Source organism: Hylobates moloch, unplaced genomic scaffold (assembly GCF_009828535.3).
Source record: "Hylobates moloch isolate HMO894 unplaced genomic scaffold, HMol_V3 SCAFFOLD_245, whole genome shotgun sequence".
Classification (NCBI taxonomy): Eukaryota; Metazoa; Chordata; class Mammalia; order Primates; family Hylobatidae; genus Hylobates; species Hylobates moloch.
In genome coordinates this window covers 24,055-39,098 of record NW_026652520.1, presented here as the reverse complement: position 1 = coordinate 39,098, position 15,044 = coordinate 24,055, and the positions used below count along the sequence as shown (strand labels likewise).

General features: G+C 43.6%; 1 long non-coding RNA gene across 1 annotated transcript; it reads right to left on the bottom strand.

Annotated features, from left to right (window-relative positions):
* Window positions 1–3,257: 3,257 nt before the first annotated feature.
* Window positions 3,258–10,993, bottom strand: LOC131382617 (uncharacterized). The gene is made up of 4 exons (XR_009212177.1): window positions 10,631–10,993; window positions 9,477–9,628; window positions 6,841–6,947; window positions 3,258–3,439 (listed from the first exon to the last, which is right to left on the bottom strand). It is a non-coding gene; the product is annotated as an uncharacterized LOC131382617 (long non-coding RNA).
* Window positions 10,994–15,044: the final 4,051 nt, after the last annotated feature.

Genomic DNA, 15,044 nt, shown 5'->3' with positions numbered 1-15,044 from the left:
AGAGAGAGAAGGGCAGGTGCCACACACTTTTAAATGATCAGATCTCATGAGAACTCGCTATCACAAGAACAGTATGGGGGTCAGTTGCTAAACCATTCATGAAAAACCCAACCCATTGTAGCAGGACGAGCCGCAGACAAAACCCCTCAGACACCGAGTTGTAGAAGGAAGGGCTTTATTCAGCTGGGAGCATCGGCAAGCTACCGTCTTAAAATCTGAGCTCCCCGAGTGCACAATTTCTGTCCCTTTTAAGGGTCCACAACACTAAAGATTTCACATGAAAGGGTCGTGATTGATTGAGCAATCTAGGGGGTATGTGACAGGGGCTTCATGCACTAGTAGTCAGAGTGAAACAGAACAGAGCAGGGAGTTTCAAAATGTTCTTCCATACAATGTCTGGAATCTATGGATAACATCGGTTGCTAAGTCATGAGTTTCAGGTCTGGTTTTGGGCCTGATTTCAGGTCTGGTTTTGGGTCTGGTGCCTGGTGCTGGGCTGCCTGCCTTTGGTTTCACTTCCTTGTTTTTTTCTTAAAACAGGTACTGAGTATAAAACAATATGAGAGGGTCTCTCTTTCTTCCCTCACCATGATCCAATCACCTCCCAATAGGCCCCACTTCCAACATTTAGGGTTACAATTCAACAGGAGATTTGGTGGGGACACAGATCCAAACCATATTTCCAGTCAAAAGTATATTGCAAAAAATAAAATAAATGAAGATATTTAAAATATCACATAATATACCATTATGACATCTAAGACTGGAAATCATTTTAAAAGTTACATGAAAAGCTTAATTTAAATACTAGGAAATATTCAGGCTTGATGTAGATGTAGGAAAAAATGTTTACTTCTATCAAATTGTACTAAGTTGTATAAACTTTCTAGAAGCCTCTTTGTATCATACTTCAAAATGAGAATATTCTTTAGCAATCTTACAGTTAAAATAATCCCAATAAAATAATTGTCAAGTGATTCTATACATTAGTCAGTTGTCAGAGAATAAGGCTTACATAAATGTGAAGGCTTCCTTGGTCCAAAAATCTGCAGAGTAGGCCAGCAGGGAAGAGTTGCAGTCTGAGTCACAATGCAGTCCACTGGCAGAATGCTCTCTTGCTCAGGAGAGGTCAGTCTTTGTTAATCTTTTCTATTCAACGTTCACCAATTTAAATGTTAATTTTATCCAAAAACACCTTCACATAAACATCCAGAGTAATGCTGACCAACTATCTGAACCCTGTGGTCTAACCAAATTAACACATAAAATTAACCATCACATATACCTTGCAAATGAGTTCATAACAACAAACAATTGAAAGCAATGCAAAGATAAATTATGATAGAGCAGTAGATCACCATTGAAAGTATGGATGTGGATGTACTAACTCACAGTTGGGGGTGGTTTTCCACAGCATGTTTTAAAATCAAAATTGTAAGTTCAAACAAAAATATGTAAGGCAGGCCGGGCACGGTGGCTCACGCCTGTAATCCCTGCACTTTGGGAGGCCGAGGTGGGCAGATCACGAAGTCACGAGTTCAAAACTAGCCTGGCCAACATGGTGAAACCCCGTCTCTACTAAAAATACAAAAAATTAGCCAGGTGTTGTGGTGTGCGCCTGTAATCCCAGCTACTTGGGAGGCTGAGGCAGGAAAATTGCTTGAACCTGGGAGGTGGAGGTTGCAGTGAGCCAAGATCGCGCCACCAGCCTGGGCAACAGAGCGAGACTCTGTCTCAAAAAAAAAAAAAGACTAGGTGTGGTGGCTCACGCCTGTAATCCCACCACTTTGGGAGGCTGAGGCAGGAGGATCACCTGAGGTCAGGAGTTCGAGACCACCCTGGCCAATATGGTGAAACCCAATCTCTACTAAAAATACAAAAAAGATCAGGCACGGTGGCTCATGCCTGTAATCCCAGCACTTTGGGAGGCCCAGGTGGGTGGATTGTGAGGTCAGGAGTTCAAGACCAGTCTGTCCAAGATGATGAAACCCTGTCTCTACTAAAAATACAAAAAGTAGCTGGGCGTGGTGGCACACGTCTGTAATCCCAGCTGCTCGGGAGGCTGAGGCAGGAGAATCGCTGGAACCCGGAAGGCAGAGGTTGCAGTGAGCCGAGATCATGCCACTGTACTCCAGCCTGGGCGACAGAGCGAGACCCCGTCTCAAAAAAAAAAAAAAAAAAAAAAAATACCCTAGATATAACACAGCAGACACGCATAGAAAGACTCCAAAAGGCAGAGGTTGGGCGCAGTGGCTCAGACCTGTAATCGCAGCACTTTGGGAGGACAAGGCCAGCCTGGGAAACATGGCGGAACCCAGTCTCTACCAAAAAATACAAAAATTAAGACTGGCATGGTGATGCCTGCCTGTAGTCTCAGCTACTCAGGAGGCTGAGGTGGGAGGATGGCTTGAGCCCAGGAGGCTGAGGTTGCAGTGAGCCAAGATCACATCGCTGCACTCAAGTCTGGGTGACAGAGCCAGACCTTGTCTCAAAAAACAAAACAAAACAAACTCACAGGTAGAAAGATGGCAGTCTGCCCAGGGACCTTGCGTCTTCAGCAATATGATGAGTTCCATGGGTTTTCTTACTGCCTCCTAAATATCATAGAGCGCTACATAAGCCTCCAAAAGACAGAAAACAAAGGCCCTAAATAGCCTTTTCCTCTAGCCAAAGGACCAGAAAAAGAGTAGCCTAATAGAACCCACCCACTCCCCTGCCCTGTGGAAGCAGGTGGCGGTGCTCTGATTCCCCCGCTAATCCTCCATTCCCTTCCTGGTAGAAGAAGGCAATGCTCCAAGTTCCCTTGCTGAGTGATATTGGCAACCCAAGCACGGAGCTGATCTTCTATCCCTACTTATCAAGAAGCAGAAGGTGTTCCAGCTGACCTCTTGGAATAGTGTTAATGGGTTGATCCTGGAACTAATCTTCTGTATCTCACCTGGTGGAAGCAGGCAGTGTTTTGATTCCCTTGCCAAGATAATGACAAAGGGCTACAGTGACAAGCTAAGCCTCCATCCCCACCTGGCATCAATGAGACCAAACAAGATAGTACAAGTCAGTGCTCCACTTTCTACCCCTCATGTCAGTAGGGCCCAGGGGGAAGCTAAATCTATGTAGCCACCTTGCCATCTGAAGAATTAGAATCTACATAGCCACCTTGTCATCTGTAGAATGTGGACATCATCAAGGCTTACTGCTTTTGCCATCTGGTACAGTACTTACTGCTTGAGGTGAACCTATGTAGTCACCTTGCCATCTGAAGAATTAGAAACTATGTAACCACCTTGCCATCTGCAGAATATGGACACCATCAAGGCTTACTGCTGGGCCCATCTGAACAGTGGCTGGAGTGACTGAGGACCGGTGCACTGGAATGTGGTGCAGGGCAGCAAATGCTGAGGTGCTGTGGGTGCCCTCTTGATGCCTGGTCCTAAAGGTCCTAGATTGGAGAGACAGTCTCAAAGATTTCTCAAATGCCTTCCCAGTCTTTCTCCCACTGTCTTCGTGACTAGCACCTGGCTCCTTTCCATCAGTACCAATCTTCGTAGCAAATGGTCATTTGGCCATACCCTTGGTTGGCCCTCCTAAAGATGCCTTTAGATTCTTTACATGGCCAGGCTGCAAATTTTCCAAATCTTTCTACTCTGCTTTATTTTTTTTAATTATAAATTTTGTCTCTAAATCATTTCTATCTCCTTGCATCTTACTATGTGCTGTTAGGGAGGCCGAGGCAGGTGGATCACCAGGTCAGGAGATCGAGACTACCTGGCTAACATGGTGAAAACCCGTCTCTACTAAAAATACAAAAAAATTAGCCAGGTTTGGTGGCGGTCACCTGTAGTCCCAGCTACTTGGGAGGCTGAGGCAGGAGAATGGCGTGAACCCAGGAGGCGGAGCTTGCAGTGAGCAGAGATCACGCCACTGCAATCCAGCCTGGGCAGCAGAGCGAGCTTCGTCTCAAAAAAAAAAAAGAAAATAGCCATGCAGCTTAGTCTGGGTGTGGTGGCTCATGCCTGTAATCCCAGCACTTTGGGAGGCCAAGGCAGGCGGATCACCTGAAGTCAGGAGTTCAAGGCCAGCCTGACCAACATGGTGAAACCCCATCTCTACTAAAAATACAAAAATTAGCCAGACATGGTGGTGCACACCTGTAATCCCAGCTACTTGGTAGGCTGAGGCAGGAGAATCGCTTGAACCCAGGAGGTGGAGGTTGCAGTGAGCCGATATTGCGCCACTGCATTCCAGCCTGGGGGACAGAGCCAGACTCCATGTCAAAAAAGAAAAAGTAGCCATGAAGCTCCTTTGAGACTTTGCTTAGAAATTTTAAGTTCATGAGTTTGAGACCAGCCTCGCCAGCCTGGCCAAAATGGTGAAACCCCATTTCTACTAAAAATATAAAAAATTAGCCAGGTGTGGTGGTGGCGGCTGCCTGCAATCCCAGCTACTCGGGAAGCTAAGGGAGGAGAATCACTTGAGCACGGGAGGCAGAGGTTGCAGTGAGCCAATATCGTGCCACTGTACTCCAGCCTGGGCAACAAAAGCAAAACTCCATCTCCAGAAAAAAAAGAGAAATTTCTTCCACCAGATATCCTAGTTCGTTACTCTAAAATTCTGCCTTTCATAAAGGCCTTAGGCACAAACACAATTCGGTCAAATTCTTTGCCACTTTGTAACAGGCTAGCCTTTGCTCCAGTTTCTAATAAGATATTCTTCATTACTGTCTGATACCTCATCATAAAGGTCTTTATATCCATATTTCTAACAGCATTCTGGTCATGACCATTTAAGCAATCTCTAAGAAGACTCAGACTTTCCCTGTATCTATTCTTGTATTCTGCGCCCTCACCAGAATTACCCTTAATGTTCGTTTCATAGCAATATAGACTTTTCTAACCTCTCTCCCAATTCTTCTGTCTACCCACTACCCACCTCCAAAGCTGCTTCCATATGTTTTGGTATTTGTTATAGCAACACCCCACTCTCTAGCACCAATATTCTGTCTTAGTCCAATTCATACTTCTATAACACAATACCACAGACTTGGTGTATTGCACTGTTCGTGCATTGCAATAAATAAATACCTGAAACTGGATAATTTATAAGAAAAGAGATTTCATTGGCCCACAGTTCTCCAGGCTTTACAGGAAGCATAGTACCTGCATCTGCTTCTAAGGAAACCTCAGGAAACTTATAATCATGGCAGAAGGTGAAGTGGGAATAGGCATGTCACATGCTGAAAGCAGGGGCAAAAGGGAGAGTTGAGGGAGAGTTACCACACACTCTTACATAGCCAGATGTCATGAGAGCTCACTCATTATTGCAAGAACAGCACCAAGCCATGAGAGGTCTGCCCCCATGACCCCAACATATCCCACCAGGACCCACCTCCAACAATGGGGATTATATTTCCATGTGAGATTTGGGTGGGGACAAATATCCAAACTACATCACTGGGTAATTTATAATGAACAGAAGTTTATGTGGCTCATGGTTCTGGATACTGGGAAGTCCAAGATCAAGGGCCGCATCTTGTGAGGGCCTTCTTGCTGCAACATAACATGGCAGAATAAGCACATGGTGAGACAGGAAAGGAGGCTGAACTCATCGTTTTGAAAGGAACCTACTACCAAGTTAAGGGTCTTAATCCAGTCATGAGGGCTCTGCCTCTAATTATCTATAATAGGTCCCATCTCTCAATACTATTGCATTGGAGATAAAGTTTCCAACACATGAACTTTGGAGAGCACATCCAAACCATAGCACATAGATCAATGGAATGAATAGAAAGCACAGGAATAAACCTGCACAAATGTAGTCATTTGATTTTTGACACAGGTGCAAAGACAATTCAGTAGAGAAAGGATAGTCTTTTTAACAAATGGTACTGGAACATTTAAACATACATATGCAGGCTGGGTGCAGTGGCTCATGCCTGTAATCCCAGCACTTTGGGAAGCCGAGGCAGGTGGATCATGAGGTCAGGGGTTCAAGACGAGCCTGGCCAAAATGGTGAAACCCCGTCTCTACTAAAAATACAAAACTTAGCTGGGTGTGGTGGTGTGTGCCTGTAATCCCAGCTACTCTGGAGGCTGAGACAGGAGAATCACTTAAACCCGGGAGGCGGAGGTTGCAGTGAGCCGAGATTGTGCCACTGCACTCCTGGGTGACAAGAGTGAAACTCTGTCTCAGGAAAAAAAAAAAAAAGAAAGAAAGAAAAGAAAAATACACATGCAAAGAAACAAGCAAACAAGAATATTGACTTACATTTCAATGTCATTAAAACATTATCTCAAAATGGATTATAGGCTTAAATACACTTAAGGTTCTACAATTTACAGATTAATATGTAGGAGAAAGTCTTCGTGGCCTTGATTAGGCAAAGAGTTTTTACATTTTACACAAACATCACAATTTATAAAAGAAAAAATTAATAAATTGGACTTTTTAAAAATGGACTCTTGCTCTGTGAGAAGATACTGTGTAGAGAAAAAAAGAGAATGAAGGTTGGGTGCAGTGGCTCATGCCTGTAATCTCAGCACTTTGGGAGGCTGAGGCAGGTGCATCACCTCAGGTCAGGAGTTTGAGACCAGCCTGGCCAATATGGTGAAACCCCATGTCTACTAAAAGTACAACAATTAGCCAGGCATGGTCACAGGTGCCTGTAATCCCAGCTACTCAGGAGGCTGAGGCAGGAGAACAGCTTGAACCCGGGAGGCGGAGGTTCGCAGTGGGCCAAGATCACGCCACTGCACTCTAGCCTGGGTGATGAGAGTGAGACTCCATCTCAACAACAACAACAACAACAACAAAAAAGAATGCAACCATTTGTCTTTCACCTACCTTTGACCTGGAAGCACCCTCCCTGCTTCCAGTTGTCGCGCCTTTGCCGCCTTTTTGGATGGAACCAATGTTCATTTTACATATGTTGATTGATGTCTCATGTTTCCCTAAAATGTATAAAACCAAGCTGTGCTCCGACCATCTTGGGCACATGTCAGGACCTTCTGAGGCTGTGTCACAGGCCTGCATCCTCAACCTTGGCAAAACAAAGTTTATTTTTTTTTTAAGACAGAGTGTCAGGCTGGTCTTGAACTCCTGACCTCGTGATCCACCCGCCTCGGCTTTCCAAAGTGCTGGGGTTACAGGCGTGAGCCACAGCTCCCGGCCGCAAAACAAACTTTCTAAATTAACAGAGACCTGTCTCAAGTTTTCAGAGTTCACACAGGAAATCACCATTTAGAACACCACAGTAGTAATGGTTGCAGCCAAGATCCACCAGCGATAACTACAATCAGTGGAAAAGTAGAAATAGGGTATTTGCATAGTTTCAAAGAATCTCTCCCTGAATTTACTAATCAGTGTGGTAATTTAAAAATATAACCACAAATTTAAAATGGAGCTTATTTCCTTTCCCCTTGAGTGTGGGCTGGACATACAGACCCACTTCTACATATAGACTGGAAAGGGAAAAATAGGGAGAAACCTATCAGACACCACCTTAACCAAGTGTTAAAAGACAAATTTTAGAAAATTAAGTTTAGCCGAGTTCATTTCAGCAAAGACAGATTCTTGAATCAGACAATACTCAGAACTAGAAGAGGTTCAGAGAATTCTATAAAGTGGGCAGGGAGTATTCATAGATAGAAAACAGAAGTGCTCTACAGAAACAGTTTGACTGGTTACAGCTCAACTTTGGCCTTATTTGGAAATGGTCTGATTAGTTGGCAGCCTGTAAGTGGCTTTAGCTCAGCTTCTGTAACTGGCTGACTCAGCCAGTTATAAAAGTATAACAAGCTAGACTTTGTTTACAAACCAAGATAGGTTGCAGTTCCTTACATCTGCCCTAAAGGTAGGGAGGCAGCCTCAGGACAAATTTAATTTAATACATGTAATCATGGTCAATTAGCCAGTAAAAAGTCATGTTGATATCATGCCATCTGATATCACATCCTGTTTGTGGGGTGCTTCCTAAAAACTCACAACCTCAGTCTAATCAGGAGAATGTTACCATGTGGGTTCTTCTCCTGAGAACGATAGGATTGCAGCAGAAAAAGAGTTTAATAATTGCAGGGTGGCCAAGCAGGTAGGATGAGAGATAATTCTCAAATCTGCCTTCCTAAGAATTTGGAGGCTACAGTTTTTCAAGGATGAAAAACTTTGAACCTCTCTAGCCTCCTGCCCATCAGGAGGCTAGAGAATGGGGAATGCTGATTGGCTGGGTCAGGGATGAAATCATAGGGGTGTTGAAATTGTCTTCTTGTGTTAAATCATTTCCTGAAGGGGATCACAGGATCAACTGAGTCCATTTTTTGCTATGGGTTACTGGTCCCAGTGGCACCAGTTGGTCCATCAGAATGTAAAGTCTGAAAAATATCTCAAACACTAGTTTTAGGTTTTACAATAGTGACATTATCTATCGGGACAATTGGAGATGTTATAAATCTTGTGACCACTGGGTATGTGACTCTGGAGTAGTAAGCAGTTACAAAAAGGCAGGTTATAAAGCAAAAACTGGTTAGAGTTTATGCCTACATCTTACAGAATTCAGGTCCCTACCATAATTCTAAACTTGTGGACTTCCACTAGTTTTACAAAGGTGATTTTTGTCCCCAAATGAGGGGGTTAGTTTCAGGAAGGGATCATTATCATTCTTGTTTTAAAGTTAAACTATAGGCTGGGCATGGTGGCTCATGCCTGTAATCCCAGCACTTTGGGAAGCCAAGGTGGGAGGACTGAAGTCAAGACAGCATGCTTTTATCTTCATATCAAGGTCATGAAAGACAAGGTAGGAGCAAGAAACTATTACAAACTGGCCAAGGCTAAGACATAACAAATAAATGTACCGTGATAATGAGAGACAGGACTCGCTGGATTTCCTAAGCCGACTAAGAATTCCCTAAACCTAGCTGGGAAGGTGACCACATCCACCTTTAAACACGGGGCTTGCAACTTAGCTCACACCCAACCAATCAGGTAGTAAAGAGAGCTCACTAAAATGCTAATTAGGCAAAAACAGGAGGTAAAGAAATAGCCAATCAGCTTTTGCCCGAGAGCACAGCGGGAGGGACAATGATCGGGATATAAACCCAGGCATTGGAGCCCGTAACAGCTACCCTCTTTGGGTCCCCTCCCTTTGTATGGGAGCTGTGTTTTCACTCTATTAAATCTTGCAACTGCACTCTCTTCTGGTCCCTGTTTGTTATGGCTTGAGCTGAGTTTTCGCTCGCCATCCACCACTGCTGTTTGCCACCTTTGCAGACCCGCCGCTGACTTCCATCCCTCTGGATCCAGCAGGGTGTCCGCTGTGCTCCTGATCCAGCGAGGTGCCCATTGCCGCTCCCAAGTTGGGCTAAATGCTTGCCATTGTTCCTGCACAGCTAAGTCCCGGGTTTGTCCTAATCGAGCTGAACACTAGTCACTGGGTTCCACGGTTCTCTTCCGTGACCCACGGCTTCTAATAGAGCTCTAACACTCACTGCATAGGCCAAAATTCCATTTCTTGGAATCCATGAGGCCAAGAACCCCAGGTCAGAGAACGTGAGGCTTGCCACCATCTTGGAAGCAGCCCGCCACCATCTTGGGAGCTCTGGGAGCAATGATCCCCGGTAACAATATCCTTGATTGGATGCTGGAACAGAAAAAGGGCATTAGTGGAAGAACTACTTAAGTCTGAATAAACTCTGCAGTTTAGTTAATAGTACTTGTACCCATGTTATTTTCTTAGTTTTGATAAATATACCATGGTCATGTAAAATACTAACACTAGTGGAATTTGGGTGAAAGGCATATAGGAACTATCTTTGCAACTCTTCCGTAAATCTGAAATTATGAGCAAATGAAAAGTTTAAAAAAATGGACAATGACCAAGGAGTTGATTTTTTAAATGAAAAGTTGTAACACACCCGTATGCTCATAGTGTACTGAAAATGCCAGATGTGCACATAAAAGAATGTAAGTGTAGTTCTGGGTAAAGTATGGTTGGTTTTGGGAAATGAGTGCGTGCTTTCTTCTTCAAATTTGTTACTCAAACAGCTTTTTTTTTTCTTTTTTTTTTAACATATAAACAATTTTATGTTTGGGTCTTTAACTGCTAGCTTCTGTTTTTCCTTATTCCAGAGAATAACCATACTGGTCATGGATGTTAGTTTTCTCTTCCAGTCTTTCAGTTAAACGTTACCATGCATGTTCGTGAATGAATTCAAGCACACCTTTCCTTCTCTTGGCTTGTGTCTAAAAGGCACATTGATTTGATCCACAACCTCTGGGGACACTGACAGAATCCTGGTTCCAAGCAGGAGTGGGTAACTGAGACAGTAATCTCAACCCACTATACAAGGCTATTTTGCAGGAGAGCATTGTTTATGATGACCAGCATGATACATAATGGTGAGAAATATACTGAACAATTTACGTGCCAAACACCGGTTTAAGTGCTTTTACAACGTAAGCGCCTCCAATTCTCATAAAACCCCTGCTAGCTAGGCACTATCATTAGCCTCATTTTACAACTGAGGGGTGCGGCCAGAGCAGACCGGCACTGTCTAGCGCCGCTTCCAAGCCCTGCAGCCACCAGCCTAACTCAGGCGGTCGGCGGCTCCCTCTGCGCATGTGCATCTCCGCCTTCCCCTACCGGCGAGTCCTTCCCCGGCCTCCAGTCTCTAGTGGGAAACAATCCCTCGCCTCCGGGTCTACGCGGCGAGGAGTGGCGGGTGAGCCCCGGAGTACTGGGCGAGGGCCAGGGGGTCCCCGCGCTGCCCCGAAGGCGGGCGGGCGGCGGCTGGAGCTCGGCGGTGGGGAGGGACCCCTGGCGCCTGCGGCGTTGAAAGGACGGTAGGGCGAAGGCGTCTCAGTCAGAAGGGGATGAGGTCTGGCGTGGGAACGCGAGTTCCGGGGCTCGCGGGGGTCCGTATACGTCCAGTCCCAGCGCCTGGCGCTCAGCAGTCTTGTAGCAGGGGGTGGGCAATACGCGCTGGCCCGAAGGGGAGGGAACCGGCTGCGGGGGAGGGCACAGCGCGCGCGTGCGTAACGTGTGACGTTTGCCGTGCGCGTGCGCATGGCGTTTGATGTGTGCGTGTGCGCTTTTTGTGCGCTGGGCCGGCGGGGAGGGGGCGGGGCTGCGGGGGAGAACAACTGCGCCAGGTCCGCGACAAATGAATTAGACACAATTATCCACGGGAGACTCGGTTTTCCACTCTGTAAATTACGGATATTAGGAATACTTGCCGCCTTGGGTTGTTTTGAGCACTTTCATTGTTTAGGTGCTGTATTTATTGGGTGTGCGTTCCCTGGGAGAGCCCGGGGTAGACGGCTCCTGCACCGGCCCCAAGGGCCTCTCTGCCGGTGGAGTGCGGGAGCGAAGGGGCTGGCCTAGCTGACCACCGGGGCCCCTTCTGGCTCTGACCGCCCTCGTATCCCAAGTAATTATTTACACGTTGCGCGTTCATTTATGTATTATGTGTAATCATGGCACAGTATCCTGAAGCCGTCGGAGTCTGTGTGCTGGTGCAAGGTCTGGGACAAGTTTAAGAAGAGAGAGGTGAGCTGGAGCTGAGGGGTGGGCGCGCAGGCTAACAGGAGGTCACCTCTGGAGAGTCAGAGGGCAGGGACGGGTGAAAGGCTCACGGCCACAGCGAAGGAAATGCTGTCATCACCCCTCCGCGAACACCTGGCACATCCAGATGAGCTGCTGAGCTTCCTCTTCTCCTGGCCTGATATCCCCGCCGGATGGTAGTGCAGGCAGGTAATACTTGGGTTATCTATTTTGACCTTCTTTGAAAGATGGAAAAACAAAATTGAGTTTGAGGAGGTGATTAGTTCAGATCTTGTCATTCGTTAGAGGCAGAACTGAGATTAGAAGTCACGTCTGCAGTTTCCCGAGCTACTGCTGCCCATTTTGTTACTCTTTATCACAGTTTCTCATTAAAACATCCTTTTGAGGAATTGTTAGCAAGTTAGAACAAACATTTTTAAAATTGCGTTAAATACCCCATCCCTTTTTTTTTAGAGGTTTTTTGCATTATCTGACCTCAGGACATTAATGGTGTTAACAGGTAAATAGATAAACAATATGGCCTGAGTTTTTTTTTTTTCCCCTACAAGGGATTTTGACAAACCCATAGTATTTCTTCCTTTAGATTACTGTTACTTGTTAAACTCATCTTTTCATGTTTTTAATTTTTCTGTGTCACAGAACCTTAATTGGTAATAAATCAATAAGAAATATTTACATTCACTCAGTGAAAAGTGTCATGTCTGAGCTCAGCATATATCGGAGCCACACATGGACACGTAAGTATCTTGTATGTGGAGCTGTATAGGCAGGTGAATCTCCGAACTGCAAGGCCGGCGAAGGCTCTCCTGACATTCTTCCTTTCTAATCCTTCAGCTCTCCCTCCTCCACTAAGAGCAGAAAATGAACAAATCCCAGGTGAGATTCTTGTTTCTTTATTCCCAGTTTGTTTAAAAATGGATTTCTGAAGTTTATAAGGATTTATGTTTTGAAAATGGAAAAATAGAAATAGGCAAAAATTGACATTAAGGGAAATAAAACTGAAGTAGCAAATCCAAAATAGTGCAGTTGGCAAATTAGATGCAGGATTTTTAATTTTGCAGAATTATCCAGGTTATTGTAATGTTATCTCTGATTGTGCTAATAACAATTCTGAAATAAATGCAGTAAATTGTCTATACGTATTTCTTGGTAGAAACAAAGAACACAGTTACAGAGCAGAACTCAGTGCATATGCTTTTCAGGAGACCAAACGCTGAGGTTTGATGGTCCTGCTTGATCCAGGAATAAAACCTTGACGATGTGGAGGAATGGAGGGACTGCATGTCCTCAAAACAGTTTTCCCTGTTTGTGTCAGCTCGTTCTTATTTCTAGGTTGAATCACTGACGGTTCTGACATGTTTCCGTGTTTCTCATTTATGTTTCAATCTGATGAATGCAACCTTGTTCCCTCACCTAAACTCACCTGAATCAGTTCTGGCAAAGGCCACCAAATCATAGTAAAGGCTAGTGGATGTTTTTGCTTTTGCATTACTTGCCTGGTCTGCTGCATATATTGTTAACCATGGTCTTTGTTTGGAGAGTCTCCTGTGTTGGTGTCTATAATGCCACCCTCTGAGCTGTCCTTTCCTAACTTTGATTCCCTCTGTAGTCCTCAAGAAGACATCTTTTCTTTTTGCTCCAGGCATTGCTTATGCGTGCGTTTCCATCCTTAGCCTACTTAGGTTCTTGTCGGTCTGTTTTTCCTGACTGGTTTCATTTTTTTTTTCCTTAATAAAGTGCTTTTGAATTAATAATACATTAGCGTAATAATACATTACTTTTACTTTTTTAAAAGTAAGTGATAACAAAAGATGTACATACATATTCACACTCCCTTCCTCTGTTCATGCAGTTTCTCTAGGTAGGGTGACATTTATTTATCATGCAAACCGAGACATTTTCACTGAGAGCGAAAGAGGTTCTATAAATAATTATGCCGAGACAACTGGCATATATTGGGACAGTCCCAGACATACTGGAATGTATGGTCACCCTACCAAAGATGTCTATTTTTTTTCTAGTTTTTGGTTTACTTTGCCAGTGTTTCTTTATCTAGTTTAAAGAAAATATGTATGTATATTCTTATTTGCTTCCTCAGTTTACTTAAAAAGGAATCTGTTATCTCTAGGGCTTATCAAACCTAGATGTGATTGTGCATCCCTGGCATCTTTTTAAAATGCAGGTTTTGATTTAGTAGCTGTGGATGGGGTCCTTGATTCTGAAGTTCTGATAAACCTCCAGCTTAAGCTAATTCTGATGCTTGACTTATACACTATTTTCCATTATTCCTTTTTCACTTAACAGCATGAAGATGTTTCTGTGACAGAACATGAATGGCATTTTCTCTCTTTTTCACAATTGCATAGTAATTCAAGTCTATAGTTTATTAAACTACTTCCAGCGGTTTGTTGTGACAAATCATGTGGTAATGAATAACCTTGTACATTTATAATTTTGTGTGTATATGTTTTTATATTAAATGAATTCCCAGAACTTGATCAGCTTAGTGGGAATGCCTGTCCTAGAGATAGTATTATTTTGTTTTCCCATTGGCAACGCATGGGAATGCTTATTTCTTCACAGCTCCTCCCATAGAATATGTGGTTCAACTTTTGGATTTGGGGCAACTGATAGGTAAAAAGTGATATTTCATATAGTTTGCATCTGCGATTTTCTTCACTGAGTGAGGTTGAATACCTTTTCGTGTGTCTAAGGCTGTCTTATATTTATTTTTCTGTGAACTTAACTGTTAATATCTTTTGCCTATTTTTCTCTTGGGTTTTCTGGTCTTTTTTCCCCCCAGTGTCTTTCACCCCTATGTATTATGAGTTGCAAGCCATTATTTTTTGGTATATCATTTATCTTTTGCTAATTGTTCATGGTGTTTTTCCCTATGCAGAAATATTTGGTTATTTTTGTTGTCTAGTTTGTTAATCTTTTCCTTATGGTTTTGGACTGATAGCATTTGGAGACATAATTAGAAAGTCCTTCCCACTTAATGATTATAAAGAATCTGCCCATGTAGTCTAATACTTTTATGCATTTTATGTTTAAATCTTTAATCCATTTGGAGTTTACTTGTATGTAAAAACTTAATTAAATTACCACAGTATCATTCCATTTACTCCATCCCCCCATGTGTGCTGTTTTGATGCTTTCTTCTTGTGTTCTGAACCCCACAAGCAAGGTATCTTTAGTATTACGACTTTAGAGAGTGGGTAGGCTTTCGTATTTAGTGAAGTAATTGCCCTTTCCTGTGCTCTTTCTTCCCTTTTGCAGTATCATGCTTCATCTACAGTTATTTGCCTTTACCCCAAAGAAGTTTTATTGTTTCTTGTGCAGATCTTTTCATGACAAATTTCATCATTTTTTTTTGTTGTTGTTTAAAGATGTATTTCTTCAGTTTGAAGGATATTTTCACTAAAGTCAGAATTCTGGAGTGAGAGCTTTTTTTTTTCTTTTGTTTTTAGCACTTTAAAAATACCATTCCAGT